This window comes from Musca domestica, unplaced genomic scaffold, assembly GCF_030504385.1.
Source record: "Musca domestica strain aabys unplaced genomic scaffold, Musca_domestica.polishedcontigs.V.1.1 9, whole genome shotgun sequence".
Taxonomy (NCBI): Eukaryota; Metazoa; Arthropoda; class Insecta; order Diptera; family Muscidae; genus Musca; species Musca domestica.
Window position 1 is genome coordinate 7,801,167 of NW_026712435.1, and position 21,694 is coordinate 7,822,860.

At 37.7% G+C, this 21,694-nt stretch overlaps 1 long non-coding RNA gene across 2 annotated transcripts; it reads right to left on the reverse strand.

Moving 5' to 3' along the window:
• Positions 1-1,632: 1,632 nt before the first annotated feature.
• On the reverse strand, positions 1,633-8,315 carry LOC109612520 (uncharacterized). Of its 2 annotated transcripts, none has more exons than XR_009344173.1 (3): positions 7,432-8,315; positions 7,161-7,372; positions 1,633-1,774 (listed from the first exon to the last, which is right to left on the reverse strand). It is a non-coding gene; the product is annotated as an uncharacterized LOC109612520 (long non-coding RNA). The 2 variants fall into 2 exon arrangements; XR_009344172.1 differs by lacking the exon at positions 1,633-1,774 and adding an exon at positions 2,556-2,818.
• Positions 8,316-21,694: the final 13,379 nt, after the last annotated feature.

Here is a 21,694-nt window from a genome sequence, read left to right on the forward strand (position 1 = left end):
ATAGAAAATGTATAGATATTCTAAAAAGCTAAAAGTTCAAATTATGTATAGAATATATTGGATTAAACAAACAATAAGTTAGATCTTCATTTACATAAGTATGACACATCATATAACCTTACATATTTGCTAACATACAACATATATACGAACGTACGTACATACATATTTATATAAATATAATTATTTATTTGCAAGTATTTAATGAGCATACACAAATTAACACAACAAATGACAACAATCCCCACATAATTTATAACCCTCTAAGTTAATACACATACATTGTATTCTACATATATATATATATACATAGCGTATAACAATAATGAAGTACTGTTGTACTACTCATTCGTATTTAATACAAAATGCCTACATTACTGTTTAACTTTAATTGTACATTTCTACGTTAATTTTATTTTGAATTAAAAATAAAAAGAAACAAATTATTTATTCATACAATGACTACCTATATTCATCTATCGATAGAAATGAAATATTAAACTTTTATTAAAAAAGTAATGTCTTTTGGAAACAACGTGTTTAGTTTTTTTTTTTCTTTTTAGAAAATTTAATATATAATAAAGAATGGAATAGTGCAGTGATCAGCACTATAAAACAGCAATAAATATGAAAACATCTCTTAAAATAATACTATTATGCTAATGTTAAAGATATACACAAACGAAAATTCTAAATTTTAACTCCAATTTTACACTGTAAGTTTGGTCTGATTTCTATATTAATATATATATATATATATACATATAGGTTTAAGCTTTACACATTCATCCAATATTTATTTTAACATTGTATATGTGTACATTGATAATTCTAGTTTTCTTCTCTTTTTTTTTTTCTTTTTTGCAAGAATCCATATTAGCCGAATCAATCGGAAGTAATATAATTAATTGAAGAATATTGATTAACTAAAACAACGTACATAACCATAAATCCTATTTTGAAAGGCTCCTAAAAGTAAACACGTTGCAGCGTGGCACTATTGATACTAGAACGCAAAAAGACTCGTCTTTCAGATCAATATCCACAACACAATCATACCGTTCCGAACAATTGTATTTTCTAGTTGTCCTTTTATATATGTTGCTAAGGCTTCCAAAATTAAATCACTATAAACCATATTACCCATATAAATTACATGCCAATCGTCTTCCTCTAATTTTGTCATATCACACAAATTTGAAAGAATTTTTTCATCATTCCATTCCAAAATTTGACGTTGTTTTCGGTTTTTTCTTTCGTTTTTGTCGCTATGAAACATTAACTATCTATGTTTTCTTATTTATTACACAATCCTAATGAATCACATATTGTGTGTACATAGTAACCACGGTTTCGCTTTTATTTTTGTCTCTACAACAATACCCAAATAATTGAGTTACTTTTCTATATGCAACATCTACTTAAAGTACATTTAGTTTCATAGTTTTAACCTCCACGAAATAACTGCTTTAATTTATAATTAAAGTTTTGTAAATCATAAAGTTTAAAATAATTAACATTTATATTTTGTATTCACTCTCTAGCCTACTTTAATAATAGAAATTTAATATTTACATTATTTTTGGTACAAAACCCCTATTTTAAAATAAAAAATCATCAATAATTTTTCGTAATAAGAATGCGTTTTATTTAGCCAGTTGTTTTTTTTTAATTTGTCATTTGGTGATAAGATAGGTTAGGTTAGGTTAAGAGACGCGCGGTTATCATATGGCAACCGCTCCACTCGGAGACCTATAGGACCATTGTGTTCATCCTAGAAGAATGTTAAGAAAAGAAAAAGAAGTGGTTGGTAGAAGAGGTGAAGATAAGAGATAGAGTTATAGAGTTTGATCTACGGCTGAGGAGTTTGCCGTGTCGTCTTTACCCACCTTCTGGCTAATTGAAGGATTACTATAGTGTTAGAAAAATAAGACAGATCATGGGACACTAGTTCTCCCACTAGTCTGTGTATCACATTAATAAGTGCTGGACAGTGGCAGAGCAAGTGTTCGACTGTCTCGATTTATTCTTCATCTTGACAGATCCTACAGTAGTCAATGTCGTCGCTGTCCCATTTCGAGGTCATAGCCCTCACCTTACAATGACCTGTGACGATACCCACCTCAAGTTTTAGATCAGGTTTTGACAATGACAGCAGCGACCTTGTTCTCTTCTCTGAGAGTGTGGGCCAGATTCTTTTGGAGATGGTGCATCCCATTTCGTCCAGCCAAAGGGTTGACTGCGCCATTCGTTTAGTTCTCTGAGTCGAAGAGCACTCCTGAATGCCTGTTCCTCCACATGTATGCTCAGCGGACTTATACCCAGTAGAGTATCCAGTGCTTCTTGAGGCATGCTCCTGAAGGCACCCGTTATTAGTAGGGATGCGGCTCTTTGAACTTTGTTAATGTGTCGTGAGTAGGTTGACTTCTTCAAACAATGCCACCATACTAGAGATCCATAGGTTATAATGGGGCAAACGATTGACTCATACATCCATTTAATAATGTGTGGTTTGAGGCCCCAGCTTTTACCTATGGAGTTCTTACAGGAATAGAGCCTCTCTTAGCTCGTTCCTCAGTGTTCCTCTTCCAACTTAATTGGCGGTCAAGGATAGTGCCAAGGTATTTGGCTTCTGGTTAGAGGTTTAAAGTGACTCCATCTAGTCTCGGTGGTGTAAATGAAGGATATTTACGTTTTTTAGTGAAAAGGGCGAGCTCTTTCTTTGATGGGTTCACGCCTAATCCATTGCGACGCGCCCACCGTAATAGGGTGGCTAGAGCTCCTTGCATTAGGTCCGAGATTGTTTGCAGTAATTTCCCTGCAATTAATAGGACGACATCATCAGCGTATGCGACTACTTTTGTCCCTGTTACTTCTAGATCTATAAGTATATTGTTAATAACCAAAAGCCCAAGTAATGGTGATAGGACGCCCCCTTGCGGCTTGCCCCTAGCGACCGATTTCCTGACGGATGTTTCCCCAATGCTTGAGTTGTTGTTGTTGTAGCAGTAGTACATGTGTGTGTTTGTGTTCTGCTAATCTGGTTCCAGCTCCAGGTTTAGAAATTCGGCTACTTTAACGGGCTGTAGCCAGAGATCCTCTGGAGTGAGTTGGGTAGGTTTGGCTGAGCAATTAAAAAGGTGTAGCGTATTGTGCGGGCCTGTATCACACGCCGGGCAGGCGTCACGCACATCTTCATCAATTCGTGCCCAATACGAATTGAGGCGACTACACCATCCTGAACGTAATTGCGCCAAAACTACCCTGGTTTGTCTAGGCAGCTGACGTTCTTCGGCTGCAATGGATGGGGGGTGGACTCCGAGGACGGCATTCACTTTGTAACTGCTAATAGCATCCGCGACTGCATCGGTGTGAATGCCACTCAGACCTGCCTGATAGGCTTCTTGATCTAGAGGCTCTCTCTTGTAGCGCTGGACCTCCCTCTCTAGATCATGTATGTCCTTCCTGACACGCCTGGGTGGGGGAGAGTTATCCACCATGTGATGGTTGGGATGGCTCTCACGGTAACACCCAAGCAGGTACTGCAACGAAAGCATATGATTATGCTGACGTAAGGGAAGGACTTTCGCCTCCTCATGTAGATGGTCCACTGGTGTCATGAGGAGGCACCCTGTCGCAGTTCTCAGGGCAGCGTTCTGGCAGGTCTGGATATTCTTCCACTGCGTAGCACTAGTATTCGCAGACCACACTGGAGCCGCATAGTTGACCACAGACCGACCTATCGCGTTATAAGAGGTCAACAAGGTTTCTTTGTCCGCACCCCAAGAGCTGCCGGCTAGCGCCTTGAGGACCTTGTTCCTACTTTTCATCTTGTCGCAGATAGCTGTGGCTTGCGCGGACGACTTGAACATGCTGTCGAACGTTACCCCAAGAATCTTGGGGTAGTTCGTGGTCGGTATTAAATTCCCCTCGACCTGAACATTCAGCTGTGTTCTCATCTCCGCAGACCATGTGGTAAAGAGTGTGGCCGTTGATTTCGTGGCGGATATTTTCATATTCCTCGCGTGGAAGTATGCGGCAAGCTCCGCGAGATAGGGGTTCAACCTTTCGCATATGTCATCGACCACTGGACCCGACGCCATGATCGTACAATCATCCGCATACGTTACGATCTCAATGCCGTCTGGAGGGCGAGGAATTCCGGAAAGGTAGAGGTTAAACAGTTCCGGAGATATCACCCCACCTTGGGGAACTCCCTGTTTCACTCTACGGGCTTTGGACTTCTTGTTCCGGAATTCCACGTACGACTGGCGTCCACACATATAGTTGATTATCCAACGTTTCAAACTTGGCCGGAGGGTAGTTCTCTGTACGTCCTCAAACAGTGTGGCATGATTGACCGTATCAAATGCCTTTGATAGGTCAAGGGCTACCAACACTGTTCTGTCACACGGCCTGTTCTGGTTTAGTCCTCTACTAATATGTGTGGAAATGGCGTGTAATGCTGTTGTGGTACTATGTTGTGGACGGAATCCATGCTGGTGGTTGGCAACTGCATAGCTTCCTCTAATGCTGGGGAGGAGTAAAGCCTCAAGAGTCTTTGCTACTGGCGACAAAAGCGAAATCGGCCTGTACGATTCGCCTTTACTGGCATCCTTGCCTGGCTTCAGTAGCGGGACCACCCGGCCCATTTTCCAGGTTTCGGGCACTATGTAGGTGGCTAGCGACAAATTGAGAACTTTTGTTAAGTACTCGACTCCCGGCGTATCCAGCTGCTTCAACATTACCATTGAGATTCCGTCCGGGCCCAACGCTTTGGATGACTTAGCGTTACGGATGACATTTGCAACATCACCCATCGTAAACTGTGGTGGTTCCTCCTCGGCGGGAAGAGATCTGATACGACGTAGTACTCTTCGCTTCGCCCTATCACTCTCGGGGTGCTCGACAAATTGTCGGTTAAAATATTCCGCGCACCTCTTCGGATCAGTCACCGTTACGTCGTTAAAAGTGACTGAGGTCCTATCATCCTTTTTTCCAGGGTTCGAGAGCGACTTAACCGTTACCCACAGCTTACTCATATCGGTTCCAATGTTGCAGCACTTCAGATGGTCTAGCCACTTTTTCCTCTTATGCTCCTGCACCAACCGGTTGACTTCCACTGTCAAATCACTGATTCTAGGATCAGTAGGGTTGGTACGACGGAGATCATCACGCTCGTTTGCTAATCCCGCTGCCTCTGCTGGGAAGTTTGGTCTTATCTCGGGTATTCGACCAGCAGGTATATAGCGAGCGGCTGCAGCTCTGATGATGTTTCGGAAAATCCTTTCTGCTACCCGAACATCAGAAGGGTTGGGCAGTTCTCTGAAGCGGCGGTTGGTGAATTCTCTGAACTCTGGCCAGTGAGCTTTCCCATGGTTAAGGAAAGTGCGGCGTTCAGAGGTTATGAAATCGGGCGACCTGCTTATGGAGACGATTATCGGGAGATGGTCTGAGCCAAGAGAAATGACGGGTTGCCAAGTCACGTCATTTATCAGACCGGGTGACACTATGGTTAAATCTGGCGAACTGTGACACTCTCCTCTTATTCGGGTGGGGGCATCCTCGTTAACCGTGCAGAATGTGGAGCAGTCAATCTGCTCTGCCAGCGCTGATCCCCTCTGGTCATTACCTAGGACGGAATGCCACAACTCATGGTGGGCATTAAAATCCCCTAGTACCAGGCGGTTATTGCCTACCAATAATGGGCTAATATCAGGCAAATAACGTGGTTCACAGCTATTAATCGGCGGGATATACACATTAAGCACCTCTACCTCGGCAGTTCCACACTTGACTGCTACCCCCATACATTCCATGTATGGGTCACTAGAGACTAGCTCAAGCGAGATAGGTCTGTACTGAACAGAATGGTGTAACAGGAACGCTAATCCCCCACCTCCACTTCTGGTGCGATCCTTCCTTAGTACGTTGTAACCATAACAACGTTGTAGGCTGCAATTTTCATTCAGCTTGGTTTCCTGCACCGCTGCGATCTTAATATTCCTCCGACTCATAAATTCCACTATCTCATCTATTTTGCCTCGAAGTCCGTTGCAATTGAATTGCAAGAATGATGCACAATCCGGAGTTGGAACAGCAACATGTGGCGTTAGGTGCTGCGGTGTTGGTTGCTGTTCTGGAGACTGCGGTGGAGTGCCATACTCCGACGACGTCTCTGACGAGGACGACGAAGAAGAGGACTCGCTGGGGACTACGTTACTGCAGCAAGTCGCAACATAATCCCTTTCGCTGTAGTCTCGCAAACGCCTTAATCCGGAACAGTTCTTGAAGTGCACCCACTCTCTGCATCCATTACATCGCACCGAGACAGATCTGTGGTGGATGACGTTCTGACAAACCGAGCAGAACCAAGGTCCGGGGTTTTCCTCAATCCCGGCACGGACCAATAAAATCCGGAGCAAGCATTCCGGGATATGCTGCTCCCAATGCAGAAAAATAAACAAACACAAACATGTACATACTGGGTTGGCAGCCGCTGGCCGAAACAGGAAACTTGTTGTTTCGGGTCAATCCGGTATCGTAGAACCCGCTGCCGTGGGATTGCCCAATGCTTGAGTTGATGATTCTGCTGCTAAGCATGGTATCAACCCAGTCTATGAGGAGTTGGGGTACCTTAAGTTTTGATAGTAAAGCATGAATGGATTCTAACGTGACGTTGTTGAAGGCTCCCTCAATATCGAGGAAGGCAGCCAAGGTGAATAAGGAGTCATTCATGTTCTTCTCTATATACCCTACGACATCATGTTGCGCTGTTTCAACAGATTTACCTTTCATATAGGCATGCTGAGCAGTGCTGATGGCGGTCTTGGGTAGTAGAGATCTGATCTCTATGTCTATCAGCCTTTCCAAAGTTTTCAATAAGAAGGATGAGAGACTTATCGGTCTATAGTCCTTAGGATGTGAGTGACTCGGTTTCCCCGCTTTGGGGATATAAGTGACGGTGACTTCCGGGATGTAGGATAGACACAGACAAGATTTGAAAGGAGAAACTTTCCAGTCTTGTATAAGAGATTCATCCTTGTTAGTAAGGGTAAGGTCAATGACCTCTGCCCTGTCTTTGATTTGAAATGTTGCATCGTTGCCCCTATTACATATTTTGAGATTATATTTCAGGATAAAATCAAAAATGGACTCACCTCTGACAATGGTATCGTTTCTGCCCCATTGGAAGTGGTGTGCATTGGCATCACAACCTATAATTAGATGCCCTTTGTCAGCCAGATCTTTGAGCAGCTCCTCTACTTCGTGGCCAGGTGGGTCAGGTCGCTCGTACGGTAGGTAGAGAGAGATGAAAATGAGAACCCTCCCGGATTTAGAATCCATTCCCGCCACCGTAACGTCTCCTCCACTGTAGTTGCTAATGAAGATAAGATTTAAACTCTTTTTGGCAACAATACACGTCCTTACCTTATCACCATTGGAGACCGCGTAAGAGACGTACTGCCCACTCCCTAGTCCACGGATGGTGGTGGCACCCAAGCTGTCAATACCTTACGGCAGGGGATGTTCTTTAAGGACACCAGAGATCGCGAAATCCAGATACTGCAGTGACTAGGTAATCCTGGTTTTCACAGCACATGACTTTTACGCCCTTGTAAAGGGTTGCGCTGCCAAACTACATTCTTTTCGGGTCACCCTCTTCCGTAAAAACAAGCCCTCTCAGTCGATCTTCGAATAATAGCCATCGGCTGTCGCTGATTTTACCTTCCGGTTCAACCTTGTCGATGATTGCTACTCGAAGATTGTCCGGGTAGATGGTCCTCTTACGTCCTGTTTGGCTTGCCGGTTGTGACTTCACCTCCCCCTTGTGGTCCTTATAAGGCTTAGAGCTTGAAGGGACGGTTTGGTCACGATCGACTTGCTGACGGACGGAGTGGAAGTTATAGGTGTAGGCTGAGAAGCCGGGGCCGTAGAAGCCTTCTTGGCCTCAGGGTATGGTTCCTCCGTAGATCGACCTCTCTTTAACGCTGAGTGTGAAGAGTTGTCAGCTTCCTTTGGGACTGCCGAGGCTGCGGCTATCACGGGCACTGGTTTCTCAACAGAACCACGGGTGGGTCCACCCTACTATTGATAGCAGACGGTAGGAGAGCTAGAAGAACCTGATTAGGAGAACAGCTTGGTAAATGCGGGTAGTTCTTTTCGAACTTTGCAATTACCTTGAGGTTCATCTTAATCAGAATCCTCTCTCTTTCGGTTACCTGCGCGGGGTCCTGGCCGATACATTTCTTGCAGTAATTTACCGACCTTTTATAGCCCCGCCTTGCTTTCGCCTTCGTGAGAGGTAGGGTTGCTGGTAGGATTCGTGCCAGCACCTACGTTGATGGCGTTTTGCCGATCAACGACGTTTTGCAACCGACGATGATCCCTCCTGGGGTTGTGACTCTGCACAAGTCTCGTTGGGAGTGTTCTTAGCGGCTTTTTGAAATGACTTACCACTTTGAAACGAGGAAATGACCGCGATGTCAAGTTCCTCATCAGAGAGTGGTGAGTCATTTCCAAAGCCAGAAGGAACACTTTCCTGACTGAGCCTCAGCGTTTTTGAGAGCGGACAATTGTTCACTGTGTTTGTGGATACTGTCATGGATGACGTCACTGTAAGCCGGTCCTTGGTCGTTTCTTCTCCAAGAGCAATAGTGTCATTGGTGTTTGTTGGGAGTTTGGTTTTATGTTTGTTTATATTTTTGTTCTCCATGTGAGTGTCGGACTTGGAGGAGACGAGGTCCACCATGTCATAGCCTCCCTACCATGGTAAGGACTTGGCAACTAAGCCTGTTACTCACTGAGGCGCCCAGGTATCAGTGAGACAACCGTACGAATACAGTCGGTACCCTGACTGCAAACCGAGGAACACTGATGGGCACGGTTTATGTAACACCCCAGCGTTAGGGGGTCTTAATCTTCGGTAGACCAACTCCGATCACGGGATGATTTGAGGCGCCAGTTGTTCGCCTCCAGGGATCATGGGCACTCGGATATTTGTTCCGACAATTAGAACACGCCAGTCGGGTCTATATTTAAGAAGTAATGGATCTTAGATTAGTGATGCCAAAAAAGTAGTCAATCAGTGATACAAATATTTGCGTAAAAAAGTCATCAGTCTACATGTTCGTATTGCGGCTCGAACAATATGCCACTTGCATTCGGGATTGCCCTAACGTTGGCTCTATTTGTCAAAACGTCACCCATCACAGATCTTAAAAAATAGTTAAAGATGGATAGATTAGATTTTGGATTTTATGAATTCTGGAAACGTTGCTATAAAACCAAATTAATGTGATTTGCAGCCCTACAACAATGTTGTGATTACAACTTATTTGGGAAGGATCGCACTGGAAGCGGAGTTGGGGAATTAGCGTTCCTGTTAGATCATTATGTTCAACAGAGAACTATCTCGCTTGAGCCCTTAGCCATAGATTCAACTGCTCTAATAAATAACGGCAACACAACGTTTCACTTGGCTCAGACCATCTCACCATAATTGTCGTAGACCATCTCACCGGTTTTATAATCTCTAAACGACGTTGTTTCCATATGAAAAAAGGATGATATTACCTTAGTCGCGTTTAACGATGTAACATTGACAGATCAAACTGATGCACTGGCTACTTTAACTGCTACTTTGTCGAGCATGCCGAGAGCTATACAACCGAGATACAAAATAGAGCCGAGGAGGTACAACTACAAGTTTTCGACAAGTGATGTTGCAATTATATAAAAGACCGATCTTAATTGCAATTATAAAGATGTAGGTGCTGTATACTCCGGAAGTCAACCACCCAAAGCGTAGAAATTAGACCTCGGTCCCCTACGTAGTAACTCTCTCACATCTTCCAGAACCGCAACCTAAAACGCAGCATCTTTTTTATATTCGAACGTTCCCACGCCTCACATTCCCACCCCTGCCGACCGAGGGGGCGGCCTCCCTTTACGGAGGGATCGCGTACACATCATGATCCGCATCATAATGGGAATTTAGTAGGAAATTGAAAACCAGCTACAGAATCTAATTCATCAGCTAGTTTGTCAAATAATAAAACATGTATTTTAATTGTTTAAACATAAAATCATACCAAAATCTACATTACAATACACAGAATTAAAGTCAACACACATTTTACTTAGAGGTTCGCCCATTGAATAATTCGTGCGGTGAAAATCAGTATATAATAATTGGTAGTATCTACTAGATCTAAACGGATCATTAATTCTAATAGATGAGATTAGAAAATCTGAAGGTATATTACCATTTAATATTTTTAGTACAAACATGGAGTTCAACATAATACGTCTGCTTTTAAGTGTAGGCAATCTAATTAAATCTCATCATCGAATTTGCTTCACTTTATAATAACCGATTTAATGGATTAGATTTTATGATTCACAATGTGCCACGCACCATCCGAAATTGTTAGGTTTAATGATGCGCAGCTGCACAGGAGTCGGGAGCTGCTAGAAAAAGTAGGATAAATGGAATGGGATATACGTCTGAGATAAATGATAGTTTATCTCCTCCACCTGCCATATATTCTTAATCTCTTGTTTGATAACATAAACCTTCTGCATTGTAGGTGTTCAATAGACCAGAGATAGTCCGTTTGACGGTTTTATGGGGTTTCGACTGTCGAAAAATTATAAACAAAAGCGTCATATAGCTGTATAAAACAAAAAAAAGTATAAAACATTATAAATCTCTAAAATATTGTACTATTCCGCATAATGCATTCAAGTTTTAGGGTCTTATATAATAATAAAATTTTAGGTTGTATATGATGATAATGGTTTCCTTCTGTAAATCTTTCAAATCTGGCTGGATTATTGTTCTATGAAAATTAAAAAAGAAATATATTTTCTTTTTTTTTTTTCCTAGAACAAGAACTGAGCAACTGCACTTTGATTTTGCCAAATTTAAAAACAACTACATTTATTGCTTGTCATGAAATGTATGGAACGATTTTTCAGATGATAACAATTATAATAAGCCTAACAAGTACTCAACCACCGTGCTTCTGTCAAATCTCTTCTTATTTGCCTAGGTTTGCGACTTTTTCGTCGTATGTGTGATCCGTCGGAACCTCACAATTTCTGACAGACCATCTATTGAATAGACTCTACCCCTTCTTCAGCCTTATATAGTCTACAATAGCAAGGACCACTGTAGATTCTGGAGTGAGCTATTTGACACTGCGGCTTATTTCTTTCATTTTTTGGTATTCTCATCGTAAATTCTTTCATGTCTGAGTCTTTAACATAAAACGTAGACTCATCCCAGAATAAAATGTTTTTCCATTGAGCTGAATTCCAATTAACATTATCGTTAGCAAAAGCCATTCTGGTTTTCGATTTTTTCAAATGGCTTTTTTGATGGCTTACGGGCATGCAGACCAGTTGCCACTACTCGTCTACGCACTGATCTCGAGCTTGTATCCAATGATAGCTCTCTCACCAATTCAGTTGAACTCTTAAATGGTTGTTTTTTTTATTTCTCTCACAATTTGTTGATCAGTACGGGCTGAAGTTTTTCACGGCCTTCATCCCTTATAGACTGTTACTACTGATCCAGTTTCATAAAATCGACTTAGTATGCGAGAAATAACAGAAATATTTATGAAATATTTCTCCGAAATCATTTTCTGGGATAGATTGTTTTCGTAGTTACGAATAATTTGCCGTTTTATTCGTGTAATGTATTTGCTTCTAGCCATTTTTAAACTTTTTTCGGGAAGTTCTTAAAAAACGAAAAAAAAAAAAAATACTCGCTGTTGTAAAAAACTTCTCACAATTGATTTATGACAACCGAAATTGTTGAAGGAAGCAAAAAGCTATAAATATAACAGTAAACACAACTGAAATTGTAGCAATCATATGAATGTACAACAGAGTAGCTTTTGTTTTGTCCAAGCCAAAATCAGGTTAATTGGCTTTACCATATATTATTTTTTATATGAAAATGAATTTTGGTTTTTTGTTTTAAGTTTTTAATACTAGAAAAACTTACAGGGCATTCATTATCCTTGTAACTTCAGTTGCTTTAGTTTTAGCCACCAGTATATATATATATATATATATATATATATATATATATATATATATATATATATATATATATATATATATATATATATATATATATATATATATATATATTTATATATATATATATATATATATATATATTTATATATATATATATATATATATATATATATATATATATATATATATATATATCAATAAAAGAGGAAAATGTTTGTTTGTAATTTATGGACTCGAAAACCGCTGAATAGATTTTCCTGAAAATTTCCATATATACTGCAACATCGCCTGAAAGTAACATAGGCTATATACATTTTTGAATTTCCACTTGGAACTGGAGATATAGCATCAGATTCGGAGGTACCTTCCAAAAATTTTGATTTTATATGCACATATCTATTGATTGGTTGAAGATACAGTCTCCAAATTTGGAATACGTAACGAAATTTGGAACAAAAATAAGTTTGCCAAATTATATTGTAATCGGTTCAGATTTGGATATAGCTCCCATATATATTTTCGACCGATTTCGTTCATTTGATGCCTCAAACACAATGAAATTTGGAATGTGTGACGGGATATAATCCGAAAATAAATTTGTCAAATTATATTGAAATCGGTTCAGATTTGTATATAGCTCCCATATACATTTTCGGCCGATTTCAAGCATTTGATGCACCAAACGCGCTATGTATACCCAATTTCAATGAAATTTGAAACGTGTGATAGATTTTATCTAAAAAATTGATTTCCCAAATTATATTGAAATCGGTTCAGATTTGGATATAGCTCCCATATATATTTTCGACCGATTTCATGTATTTGATGCACCAAACACGCTATGTATCTCTAATTTCAATGAAATTTGGAATGTGTAGTGCAAATTAAAACAAATATACATTTGTCAAATTATATTAAAATGGGTTCAGATTTGAATATAGCTCTCTTATATATTTTCGACCGATTTCATGTATTTTATGCACCATACACGATATGAATGTTCGATTCCAAAGAAATTTGGAATATGTACGGGATTTTGATTAGAAAATAAATTAGTCAAATTATATTAAAATCGGTTCAGATTTGGATATAGCTCCCATATATATTTTCCGCCGATTTCACATATTTGATGCACAAAACACGATACGTATTTCCGATTCCAATGAAAGTCGGCATGAGTGGCTAAATTTGGTACAAAAATAAATTTGACAAATTATATTCAAATACGCTCAGATTTGATTATAGCTCCCATATATATACTCAGCCGATTTCACATATTTGATGCACCCAAAGCGAGAGAGACAAAATCTGGCACCAGAAAAAATTGCCAAATTATATTGATATCAGTTGAGGTTTGGATATAGCTAACATATATATTCATACATGTTATGCTCCAAACATGATATATATGACCGATACCAATGAAATTCAGAATGTGTGGCGGAATTTGGTTACAATAATAAATGTGACAAATTAATTGGAAATTAGTAAAGATTTGGATATAGCTCCGATTTCACATATCTGACTCACCAATTTCAATGAAATATGAAAGGTGTGGCGGAGTTTGGTGTAAAAGTATGTTTTTTAAAATTATATTTAAATCGGATCAGATTGGGATATGATTTTAATAAGAACCATTGACCCACAACGCCTTAGGCTAACACTAAAAAACAACACAACAATTGATTTGAAATACGTTTATTACGGCGAAGTATGTTGCTATCTCGAATTCACTAATTGCAATAGAAATGCCATTCAACTTCAAAAGATTGCAGTTTACTGCACGCTTGGTATTTGCTATGAAATAAATAAATCCGAAGGACAAACCCTTCGTGTATGTATGTCATGTTACTGCTTTTGTAATGGTTTTGGTTATTTACGCATTAAAGTAGTGCAATATTTTTTTTTTTTTAATTTTTAAATTTGTTTTTTTTTTTAACCAACATATATTCGTAAATAAAATTTTGAATGCATATAAAATCAAAAGGGGTAGCGAAGCGCACCGGGTTCAGATAGTATATATATATATATATATATATATATATATATATATATATATATATATATATATATATATAATATTATATATATAATATGATGATGACTGATTTTGAAAAATAAGGGTTTATTCACTAGGTACCGTAGTACTCTGTAACCAGTGATGCTTTCCGTTAGTACGTAGATGCCATGGCACAATTACAAAAGGTACATGCCACAAAATGTATAATTTTGGGATAAAGCAATATTGTCTTGGATTTAATTTTGTAGTGTAACCCCAATACCCCATTCATGTTTTGTGGGTTCTCCCCAATATAGTAATTTTGTGAAAAATAATGTAAAATAAACCAAACCAATTGTTGCATGTTTAAAAGTCTATTTGACACTATAGGAAATCGGTACGGACTTGCATTTTCCTAGTTTCTTTGAAGCTGAGCAACCTTATTGCGCCAAGGTAGATTCCACTCTGGATCAAAAAAAATCATGGCTAGGCATATTAATGTCAAATTATAATGGAAAACGACAACAGGATTTTAGTGTGGCTCTATAATCCCTTTGTGAAATGTCACAAAATAAGCCTAGCCATGACTTCAAGCTTCTTATGTACTTAGCCCTTAATTATTGTTTTGAAAAATGAAAACAAAATATTAATTTATTTCAAAACCAATGATTCGAAGCGTTAAATCTACTAACCAGTTTAGCTATGAAGTTGAAAGATTAAACAGTTTGGATCATATTGTTGAGAGAAAAACCAGACTTTCCACTCATTTTCGCGCTATTTAGCTCATTTTAAAGATGAGGAAAAATATGAAATGTACAAAATTGAAAAAAAAATTGTCAAATGTCACTTTGAGACCGGTTCTAAGGTATCTAAGAATAATAGCATGGTAGATGGATACAGGTAGACGCATCGACACAGCTGCTATGACAATGAACTGTCAAACCGATTTTGAATTGAATTTTTTGAATGAAGAAATATTGAAATTTGTAAAAATTGTTGAATAACGCATATTATACTAACCTTTGATTGACGTCGTATTAGAAAACATAAAAATCTACTAATATTTGATAAAACGTTTATTCTACCATAGATAATAGAAAAAGGTTAGCACTACGATAACGTGAAAGAATGGACACCAATGCACAGTGGTCGCTGCCATTGGCCAAAATTCTAAAAATGTAAATCAGATATTCATTGTAAAATGTGTACAACTGAATTCTTAAGGGGTTAAGCTTTTTAGAAAACATAATCATCTTGACTTCATTCTAACGGCCCACTTCGAGAATAGCATCAAAAAAGAGAAAATGTAGTTAGTTGCTTTTTTCAGTGGGATCAGTGAAAAAGTGGAGTAAAAATAGAACTGTATTACAAAATTAAATACATTTTAAAACGACCAATCTTGGCATTATTATTGAAAAGCAAGGTATTGACTTATTTTTAGTGCAGTAATTTGTGTGTTTAGTAGTTGTGTATAATATAGAAGATGTGAGTGATCTGACTTGCCTTTAAGATTAATTTTGAAAATAAAATTGAATCCTCCAATGTGATTTTTTCACGCCATTAGTAATGGCCCTAGGGCTGGAAATACATAAAGCGCATATTTGGCTGGCTTAAGTCATCGGCTGTCTTCTTCGGAAATGAACAAAGGAGACTAGGGCCAAAATCGAACTAGGTCAACCTAAAACTCCTTTGTTCATCAACGAAGAAGCCAGCCGATGAGTTAAGCCAGCCAAATATGCGCTTTATGTATTTCCAGCCTTAGGATTGATAAGGATGTAACCATGATCCAAGTATAAGGTCCCCCTTCCAGCTCAGCTGATTACCAGACGATCTGTCAATTAAATTTGAATTCGCTGCAACAAAAACAAACTTCAAAACGATGGTAGAAGAATACAGGTAGTCGCATTGCGTAGCTGCTGGGGCAATGAACTGTCAAACCAATTTTTAAGTTAAAAATTTAAAATGAAAAATTATTCAAAAAATTATTGCAATGCTTGGGAACATTAATATGTCAAAATTGTTAGAAAGTTTTGTCAAAAATAAGTAGATTTTTATACGTTTTCTAATACGAGGTTGTTATGATATGCAATTTTTACAAATATCAATAATTTTTCGTTTAACATTTTTAATTTCAAATTCGGTTTGACGGTTCATTGTCCCAGCAGTTGCGTCGATGCCTCTACCTGTATTTTTGTACCATGTGTTATACATACAAAAAATAACAACAAACATATTCGCCACAAAATTCTTCTGTCAAGGCGAAAATATTTATTTTCGCCTCAAGCATGAATTTTGACATTTCATCTGGTAAAATAACAGCTGTTTTGAGATTAATTCGCTCGAAGGAAGACCTTATAATTGGGCCATGGATGTAACTGAGGGGTGTTCAATAATGTTGCAAGCATTGTCTTCTGATTAATGCCGAAAAATGTAAGACCTTTGCACTGGAAACTGCTAAAGAGTTAACAAATAGATATCCATGGCACTATCTTCCACCCACAGTTCATAAAATTTTAATACATGCACCCGACTTTAAGGGCTAAGTACATAAGAAGCTTGAAGTCATGGCTAGGCATATTTTGTGACATTTCACAAAGGGATTACAGAGCCGCACTAAAATCCAGCCGTTTTTCCATTATAATTCGACATTAATATGCCTAGCCATGACTTCAAGCTTCTTATGTACTTAGGCCTTTAGAAATTTGTCATTGTATAGATTAGATAATTATAGGAGGAAGCCGTGGAGTCTAGAAACAAAGATATAAAAAGGTTTCGACTAAATCATACCCGAAAAAAGTCTCGTGTTTCAAAAAACACAGGTCTTATTAATCGTCTTCTTCTGAGCTCTGACCCTTTTATAACGGTACAGCGAACTTTACCAAACAATAACCAGTAAAGAAACCACTTTGCATATTTCGTAGAGCCTCACATAACAAATAAAGGTTTTAATGGGGAATTTGTGAGAATTAAATCATACCAACTATGATTATAGTAATAATAAAAAGTCCAAAGGAACTAATATATGGGAGGAATATCCTCCTCTGAATCGATTTCTACTAAATTTGTCGAGACATTTGCGCCTTTTCAATTCGGGCTTATATTATCCACTTGGTGCAGAATTATCTTAAAATCGGATAGATATATATGAGAGCTATATCTCAAACTGAACCGAACTCGATAAAATTTGACAAAGGTATTTCTGAGCTGTATTTGATATATTGCCCCGAATATCGTTACTACGGAGTCCACATTACGGCTATGCAGAGCAAATTCAACAAGTAAGTACCAAATTCCATTCCATCTGGGCAAATATTACACGTTTGGTGCACAATAAAAGGCAAATCGGACGAAGATATATATGGGAGCCATATCCAAATATTAACCGATTTCGATAAAATTTAGCAAGGGTATTTCAGAGTTATATTTGATATATTTCCCCAAATATCGCTGTTACAGAGTTCATATTACGACTGTGGAGGACAAAAATAACAAATCGGAAGAACATACTTATTTTCAGGTCCAATCTGGTCGTACGTATATTCCATACTATTTGGGCTGATACAAGTTTGGTGCACAATATAAGGCAAATTGGATGAAAATATATATTATCTACAATTTCAATCGGGCCTTGGGTCAAACAAATTATTTGTGTAAAATTTAACTTTGATTTAATTAAATATTGAATTGTTATTTTATTTTGTTTACAAAAAATCAAATTTGGAATTCATTTATATAAAAAATACTTCTATTTTTGGAGGTATCTTTACAGGGGGGCCCACAGGTGGAGGCGAGCCGTTCCAAATAATTTTCAGTTAGATTATTTTTGTACTCCTTGGAACGTAAAATGTCAAATCACATTATAATCTGGTATAGAAATGTGACAAGAATTGGGCAAATAACCCTTATTCGGGAGGTACGTTGTAAGGGGACCATGCCAGAACATGCATCGACCATATCCATTTTGTCACATTTTTTATTTTTATCCCATCAAGGTACCATAACCAAAGATTCATATTGATATGTGCACTGAAAGTATTTTTGGCCGCTGTTCCCATACGACCTCGACCACTGTGCAATGCTTAGAAGGCTAAACAGCTAAGACCGCGTTAAAATATTGCCTATGCTATACAAACATACTGAAACGCTTTTGGTGATATCATGGCAGAAGAATACAGGTAGATGCATCAACGCTTGGGAGCATTGATATGTCAAAAAAATTTAAATGTTTTCTCAAATATAAGTATATTTTTATATGTTTTCTTATACTACGTCATTCGGAGGCTATTATAATTCGCGTTTTTCAACAATTTTTACAAATTTAAATAATTTTTCATTCAACATTTTCAATTCAAAAATTAGTTTGACAGTTCATTGTCCCAGTAGCTGTGTCGACGCGTCTACCTATATTCTTCTACCATGGGTGATATATATTTGAGATGTTGCAAAGCTATTGTTATTATTTATAAATTACACACTGCAAAATCTGCAAAAATTAAATAGGCTTGCAATTTTATAATATTTTACATTCTTGTAGATGCCGGAAAAGAGAGCAAATATTTCCAATTACTTTCTGTGATATTCTCTCGAATTTAAAAATACTCAAATAAACAAAACAACTTCTTGCATTTATTGCAAGCATGGTACAATAAGGAGGTAGAACAGCTTCGTAAAAATACAGAAATACAGCCCTGAGGTTATGCCCGCTTCCTGTCAGACTCAATCAAAATTATATGAAAAAAGTTTTGTCATTTTTTCATATTTTCCTCATTTTTAAAACGAGTTAAAAAGCGGGAAAAATGATTGAAATGCCTGGATCTTGTTCAATTATTCAACTTCATGGCTAAACTGGTTAGTAGCTCTAACACTCGAGCAGCAAAGAACGCGTCTTCCAATAATTGAGATTGAAAATATTTTCGAGTTTTGCCTTATTAAGGCGAAGATCATATGTTTTATGATTTATGTGTTTGATTTCTCTTTCGAGACGAGCTTAATGATCTGAAATTTGCAGTGAAAAGGAAAGCCAGATAGACACTATCACACACTCACCACTATGCGACGCGTTTCGCCGTTGGTTAAGCGGCTCATCAGGCATATTTGGTGTGGATGATGGCTTACAAGGGCCGTTCTCTGGAAAGTAGTATATATTTCGAACTTATTGCAAATTAGCATATGCGAATTATACACTAGAAACTCTCCAGGTTCGACTCTAGTTCTATTGGCAGATCTTTTTAGCACTAGCACTAAAACAAGTGTATGCATTGGAAGCAATGTAGTTGTTGTGGGCAAAAAATCCATCCCTACAAAAACAAAAACTTTGCTGTGAAAAAGATCTGCCAATAGAACCTGAGTCGAACCTGGAGAGTTTCTAGTGTATAATTCGCATATGCTAATTTGCAATAAGTTCGAAATATATACTACTTTCCAGAGAACGACCCTTGTAAGCCATCATCCACACCAAATATGCCTGATGTCCAACCTGGAGAGTTTCTAGTGTATAATTCGCATATGCTAATTTGCAATAAGTTCGAAATATATACTACTTTCCAGAGAACGGCCCTTGTAAGCCATTATCCACACCAAATATGCCTGATGAGCCGCTTAACCAACGGCGAAACGCGTCGCATAGTGGTGAGTGTGTGATAGTGTCTATCTGGCTTTCCTTTTCACTGCAAATTTCAGATCATTAAGCTCGTCTCGAAAGAGAAAAAAAAAATATTTTCTTTTCGTTTTTCAAAACAATAAATACATACACAAAATTGGCAGAAAATTGCCATCAGCTGGTAGCTCTACCTTACCTTCATATTGTACCATGATTGCAAGTAGTTTTGAAGTAACAAGGCTCTAGCTTCAGAGTTGTGTTTTTCAAATTTTGTAAGTCTGCCCTTACTTGTATTATATATGACTGCAGCATGGTACAATGATATCAAGGTAGGGCTATGATTCCATATGATTTCAATTTTTTTATTTTCTTGGCTTAATATGTCATCTTTATTTGTTAATGTATGTGTTTTCTTTTCAATAACAAAAAAATTGTTCAGAAAACATTCAAATTCGGATGTTTTCAAAATGTTTATTTCATCGTATGCATCGACAAAATCTAGATTTTTTGTAGCGAAATAATCCTTTAGAGATATATAGAACCTGGTTTTGAAAAGAACTGTTGACCTTTCATTCAGTTTTCGCGGTTTTCAATTATTTATTCAAAATAAAAGCAACAAGTTGTTTGATTTTTTATTGTTTTGATACTAATTCTGACATTACAAGCCAAACAGGTAGACCTCTATACTTGCAATTTTTTCAAAGTTGACCTACCTTCTCTTCATTGTACCATGGACTGCAGTATCTACAACATATGCTAGTATCTACAACACAATATGATATGCTAGTATCTACAACACAAATGGTCAAAATGTATGGAGAGAGTAAAGGTGAGAATACATAAAACGCTTTTTTGACTGGCCGATGAATTAAGGCTGGCTTCTTCGGAAAAGAATAAAGGAGCGTAGGGCCAAAATCGAACTAAGTCAACCCAACTCCTTTGTTCATCTACGAAGAAGCCAGCCGATGACTTAAGCCAGTCCAAAAAGCGTTTTATCTACTTTCACCTTAAGATTTACATCAGGTGAAAACAGACAATTAAAAGTTTTTACATTCTCGCAGTTCTGGAACAGACCAAATGTAAAAATGTTACTACGATAACTGACGTTTCCTTTATCATATCTAAAAAATGCAAAACTAGTAGATTCTGGAAAATAGTTATGTGATACGTCTTCAGAGCAAAAACACGTCTTCAGAGCAAAAAAAAGTATAGTAATACTAGTGTCATGCTGAATATGACGTTTTATTTTTTTAAATGTGCCCGACTTCTGCCAATTTTGTGTATGTATTTATTGTTTTGAAAAATAAAAACAAAATATTTTCAAAACAAATGATTTAAAAAAACTTAAATTGCGGGGCGCGCATTAATGATATTAACCAGATTTACGATGGAATTGAAAGACTGTTTTTAAAAATATTTTTAAAATCAATGATTGGAAAAAACTTACATTTCAGGGCGCGCATTAAAGATATTAACCAGTTTCGTCGTGGAATTGAAAGATTGCATAATTTTGAGAGAAAATCCAGGCATTTCATTAATTTTTCACGATATTTTATTCTTTCACTGTTTTCTTTGTATACAATGGACTCATACATTTTGACAATGGGATGTTGTCAAAAGAATAATTTTGAAAAAGTGCAAACATGTGATTGCATATCTTTACCTTCTTTATTCTACCATGGAAAACAGCTTGTTGCGTCTAATTTTGAATAATTCTGTCAGGAAGCGGGCATAGCTGTATTTCTGTAGTTTTATTGTACCTGATACTACTGCATACTATGCGAAGATGAAGAAGATCTAGAGACAATTAAATACCTAATATGCAGATGTCCCATGTTACCCAACATCCTTTGTCTATATTTCCAATTATCAGCAACTTTTTTTCCTAGGATGAACACAATGGACCAGTTGTCTCCGATTGGAGCAATTACCGCCTCCCGTACAGCTTCGTACCTTAAACAAAACTTGCTTCGCTTAAATCTGGACCAAAGATATAAATAATGAAATATTTGTCTGCAATTTCCCTTGTTAAATTTAAC